The sequence below is a fragment of the Crocuta crocuta genome, unplaced genomic scaffold, assembly GCF_008692635.1.
Source record: "Crocuta crocuta isolate KB4526 unplaced genomic scaffold, BGI_CrCroc_1.0 scaffold645, whole genome shotgun sequence".
Lineage (NCBI taxonomy): Eukaryota > Metazoa > Chordata > Mammalia > Carnivora > Hyaenidae > Crocuta > Crocuta crocuta.
In genome coordinates, this window is record NW_027530190.1 from 1,143,727 (window position 1) to 1,149,865 (window position 6,139).

At 36.6% G+C, this 6,139-nt stretch overlaps 1 protein-coding gene across 1 annotated transcript in view; it reads left to right on the forward strand.

Moving 5' to 3' along the window:
- LIX1 (limb and CNS expressed 1) overlaps nucleotides 1–6,139 on the forward strand; it is a 49,789-nt gene that overhangs the window by 2,003 nt on the left and 41,647 nt on the right. The gene's annotated exons all lie outside the window — the stretch shown is intronic.

Consider the following 6,139-nt stretch of genomic DNA (forward strand, 5'->3'; position numbering starts at 1 on the left):
TTTCTGGGGCAGGACATCAAAAGTCTGTCTGGGGGTTATGCCATGCCTTGGCAACCTATCATGAACGTGCCAGAGGTTAGCACGTGGACTCATTTTCTTTGGCACACTCAAAAACTGCTGCCACCACACTCATCGTTTACACAGCTTGTAAAAAGCTGCCATCAGCCTTGAAAGGCAGGTTCTGAGCAGCCTCCTCTCCTCCTAGTCACTCCTGGCCCCACCCTAGTCCAGTCTCTTCCTGCCAGAAGGAAAGGGCTAAGCACTTGAGCACATCACTGCCAAATCCTTAAGAAAAATTGCTACCTTGCTTTCCTGCAAGATGAAAAGCCAATCCAAGAATTTTTAAAACCCAGAACAGTTGAACAAAGGAGTATTAAAAGATACACACACAACATACTCTAAAAATGGTTTTCTTAAAATGTTTCTTCTATAAATACAAAGATGGGGTTTTTTTCTCTTCATTATTTGGAAACACATAATCCAAGGGATGTAAATGATCATTTGATTAATTTTATGCATTCAGTGGCTTTTGGTTTATTTAAAAACAAGCAATTGTAAATTGAATTTTCTCTTCAAGTTGGTCAGGAAAAGCACCCAGAGAGTTTTCTGGTCTGAGATGGATACACATGGGGATAGTTACATTCATTTAAAGAAATAATAATTTGGACGCTTTTCTCAGCCAAAGAGGCACCCAATAGCATTTTGCAATGAATTAAATCCCTCATTTGTTTTAGACAAGGTGTTCACCCAGCAATAGTTGCAATTTTTTTTTAACTTTCTTTCCTGGAAAGAAATGAATTCCATAAGAAGTTTTTTTTTTTCTTTTTCCCCCTATTTCATGGTTCACATGAAAAACAATGCAAAGACATTTTAAATAAGATGGGGTCTCAATTTAATATTTGCTCATCTAAGCTGTCACTGGACTGTTCTCTACTACTTAAATGTCTCATATTTGTAACAAGTAGCACTAGAAGTCTCTACACCACCAGACAGAATCTCTTTACAGAGAAATTAAGGCATATCTCCATATTGCCTCCTGTTCTTGGCTTTGTGCAACATTCAATTTCTTTTCATTTGTCCTATGTCACAACCAAAGATGAGCTATCCTAAGAGTGGCCCTTGTCAGCTCTTTTGAGAGTGTGTGCAAGCTTACTATTTATTTGCCACTGTTTGACAGTTCCTCATGTGCTTTCTCAAAGGAAATCCACAGGATTTCAAGATGGCTGCACATTCAGATTCTTCTGAGTGTTAACTCTTCACATGACAAGGGCATAATATGTTATCTGCCATTTTTGGGCTCACTCTTTATCCATTCCTAGTAATGCTAGTATATCAAGTTCTCATCATGTGATGACAGGCACTATGCTAGGAACATTTATTCACAAACAAACAGTAATGTAGGTACTATTGTTAATTATAGGTGAGGGAACTGAGCCTCATGGAAATTAAGGCGACTTGCCCAAGGTGACACTGTTAAATGAGTGATAGAGCCAGAATTCACCTTTAGCCACTACAAGACATTGCTTCCCAGAGGTGTTACATTACCGTGTCATTTGTGCTGTTATAGGAAAATGGGAGAGGGGACAGGGAAGGAAGAATTGAAATGAACTCTTTTGCAAGTATGGAGGGAACCCATTAAATAGGCACATCTGAACAGGAGTATGGCAGGAGGGTCAGAGGGAAAGGATATGTTTGAGGAGAAAGAACAGCTTGTTCAAAGAAGATCAGGCAATACAAGAACAAGATTTTGGTGTAGGTGGAGACAAGGCAGTAAAGGCAAGTGGAGTCATGCAGAAGTGTAAGCAACAGCGAACCATTGGAGTTGGCCATAATCCTAGATTAGTTCTGCAAGTTTATGGTTTTATGTTGCATTGGGAAAAATATTATATAGACATCTTTTGGAGGCACATTTCTTGATGCTAAATTAGGGAGAATTTAGCTTTGTCAACAGCAAAAATCTTTTTGCCCATTCAGGCAAGATGCAAGATTTGCAAATGTAAACATACCTGTAGTGAGAAATCATTCTGACTGAACTGAAAACCCAAATAAAGCAAACTTTATTAAAATAGGTTGTTTAAAAAAAACTATCATAGTTGTCATTAAAGCCATGAGAATGTGTAGTTTCCAGCATTGACTGATAAAGAGATGTTAGATTTCATTTGTATGTTTTATACCCAAATTTCATCATGAAAAAATGAGAAGTTTCCTTTACTAAACATTGCACAATTAGAAGAAAATTTCTCACATATTGGAGGTGTGTTAACTTCCATTTGGGTAACATTTTTCAGCATGAAAGGTTTTATGTATATCAGATAGGTGAACACTTCAAAAAGTTCATTTTTACCCTTTGAAAAAATTGGACCATAGTATAAAACTATTAAAACCATCTTAGTAATCATGGTTCTGGCTGTATGCAACCCAAGATAGCAAAAATACTCAAGAGTAAAGTATTTTCCCATCCCATGCTTTTTAGTGGGAGTTATCTGAAATCTATAAATTTGATGATACATTTATGGTTTTTGCATTTCACAGAAAGAAATGGAGTAGGACGTAAGGGATGAAGGTACTTGTGCTGTAAAATCTCTACAAATATTGCACTGCATTCCACCACACAAAGTGTGCCTGAAAGAATATGATTTTAAAAAATAATGAAAAAAAAACAAAAAAACAAAAAGAAAACCTTCACTGCTCACCAGCTTATTTTGGATTAATGATTGCATCTTAATTACAATAATTTGAACTCTGATAATTTTAGCATTTAAACTGTGTATGTCCATTCTACTGAAGCCTATTCAAATGCTAGTTTTATTTTATGACAGGATACAACTAGTTTTCTTTTAGTTATACTAAGAAACAAATTCAGATTTCGGTTCAGCTATCAGTGTCATAAGCACTGTATTCTAACCCTTTTTTTAGTAGATACATTTGGTAAAATTTACATTCTAAAAGTCTCAACCCCAGAGGAAAACTTTTCAGAATGGGAAAAAAATGGCTTCTTGATCACTTAATGGCCATCTGTCTTAATATATTTATTTCTTAATACATAAGATTTAACAAACCAGAATAAAATATGATCTATATCCATCCTGTGATCAAATCTAGAACTTCTTCATGGTCCACTGTCTCATCTCAACGTAGGTTTTTTTTTGTTTTTTTTTTGGTAACAGTTAAGATTTGTTAGCCTGATCTCAACTTTAACAACTTCTGAAACTCATGTGTTAAGTTACAGCCCATAATAGGATACAGCTGCACAAGGGTGAGTTTCTAAGTCATGATTTTTCTGTTTAAATGATACGGTTTTACTGATTATGTGCTACAGATTGATTTAAGAAATGTAAGACAACTTTAGAAGCCTTTCATAAAGGAATCTTCTGTATTTAATACATTTCATATTGAAGTTTTAACCCCAAAGGCTCTTACTTCTTTGCTTCCATGTTCAAATGCTCATGTAAGTTTAGTCTGGCAAGGTAGTTAAAACAATCCTATTTTAAATGAAAAAGAAAAAAGAAGATTCTTATTGAAAGTTTAATATTGACAAAATAGTCAATTATTACACTCCCTGTAGTTCTCTATATTTTTTCTCCGGTGTCCATGGAATGCTATTTGAATTATGGTTTGGCTTTTTTTTTTTCCCTGCTGCGATGATAATCAGTTGATCCCTATTTTGATCTCATCCCATCAGGCAGCTGTGGGAACCCATCATTTAGTCACCACTCCTTTGGCGCTTATGGCCTATAGTATAAAGTTTACATTTCTCTTGTGGACTATGAGTTTGCTGGCATGTTTTTGTCCATACCTAGGTTGTTAAGTCCTAAAGGGCAAAGCCATACCTTGCAGTTTCATGTGCTCTCCCACAGGGTCAGGCACCTAGCAGGTTCACAAAAGACGTTTTTTGGTTGCTGATTGGTTGGTCTTCCTCACAAAAAGGAAGGAAGATTTTTCCTATTGTCGGGTGTCCTCCTTTATTATAAAATAAACTGTACCTGAACCTTCTAAAACATCACATACAGGGACACCTTAATCACAGCTTAACTGCATGCAGGGTTAAACTGACAACCATATGAAATAGGATGGAGGAAGAAAAGGCTCTGGAAATAAACAGCCACCTCAGACAACTTACCCATAGCACTCCCGGGGTTGGTCATGGAAGAGGACCTCAAATCATTCCATTTTCCACATTGGCACAATAACTTAGATTACCAATCCTTATATTCATCCTCAGGGTCTAACCTCCACCATGGGTCACCAAAGGCCAAGCACCATGCTCTTTAGGGCCAAATTCTGTCTAAGCCTCATACTTCTACATAAACCCTAGTTAGACAGCTATCACAGAATCTTGAGAGGCTTTTTTTTTTTTTTAATGTTTATTTATTTTTGAGAGAGAGAGAGAGAGGTGGGGAGCGGCAAGATACAAGGAGACATAGAATTCTAAACAGGCTCCAGGCTCTGAGCTGTCAGCACAGTCTGATGGAGGGCCTATACTCGCTAGCCATGAGATCATGACCTGAGCCGAATAACCAACTAAGCCACCCAGGCACTCCATGAAGGCTTTCTTATAATGACTATTCCTAGTAAAAGTACTTTATATGCCTAAAGCCACATCTGCACAGATTGACCATTTTAACTAAACAGAATTGGTCAGCAAAGCAACCAGTGTTTCTTTTTTTTTTAATCTTTGATTAGTTATCTAAAATCAATAGTCCTACAAAGTCTCTTGAATACAATGTAATGTCAGTACCTGATGGAACATGAGAAAGATATATATTTCCTGATTGGTTAAATAGATTACATCAGGTTTTTATTTTATGTAGCTTTTGTGATTGGATGACATCATCTGACCATGGTGCACATATAAACCACACATGGGAACTCAGCATGCTGCTGATGCTGTTTAATTCTGGTATACTTAATGATCTTTTATTTTATTTTCATTTGTCTTTGTGATTCCCTTTTGCTCCTTTATATTCTCTCCTCTTTGCCTTCTTTAAAAATTACTCAGTATTTCCAAAGATATAAAAAAAGTCATTTATTTTTAAAAAATTTTTAGTGTTATTTATTTTCATTTTATAATTTTTGAGAAAGACACAGACAGAGCATGAGCAGAGAGAGAGGGAGACACAGAGTCTGACGCAGGCTCCAGGCTCCTAGCTGTAAGCACAGAGCCCGATGCAGGGCTTGAAATCACAAATCGTGAGTTCATGACCTGAGCAGAAGTCAGACGCTTAATCAACTGAGCCACCCAGGTGCACCGAAAATAAATGTCATTTAAATATCTCCTCAAACGATATACAGTTCCATAATTTTAAATTCTGAAGTTCAAAATTAAACCAAAAAGAATGAGATACTTTTTGTACATTTTGGACAATCTCCCAGGAGGTTAACTTTGTAAAACAACCCAAAGGATCATTTCAAGAAAAATATTCAGGGAAGAGCATAGGGACGAGAGCAGGAGAAAAGAAAAAGCAAACAAAAGGAGAAACACAGCCAGCTTTCCAGCTGCTGAAGGAGCTAAGCACTGACTCTGGTACATGACGAAAAGAAAGTTTCTCTCCTGGGAACAAAGTGAGACTTCAAGCTGTCTCAGTCCTGCTGTGTAGCTGTGGCTTCCTTTGAAAGAGTGTCTACACATAAGAAAAAGGGGCCCAGGATTCCTACATGTTGTACCCAACCTGACAAACTGTCAGCAAGATTCCACTGACCATACCAAAACCTGGCAGAACCTGAGGATGGTTATAAATGATGAGACCACTAGGTCTGTTGGTCAGTGTCCTGAAGTTACCATGCCAAATGTAAGACCCAAAATTCCCCAATTTACTACCCATTTGGCATGAATCACAAATTGGCATCATACCTTAAGCTTGCCCCTTAGATTATTTGGGGATCTTTTTCTTTTTGTCCTCAAAAAAAAAAAAAAAAAAAAAAACTAAGAAAAAACATTTGGCAAGAGCAAGTGGTATGTGATTGAACGGCTAGAATAGAAAATACTAATTAACTTTATTTTAAAATATCACCTGTTAAGGCTAATTTAATTAAAGATTATATTAAAATATTGCATAACATAAATCCATCTGTTTAGAGGCAGAGAATCAATTTGAAAATATGTTAATCATCTTGAAAGCCTCTTAATAACTTACCCTTA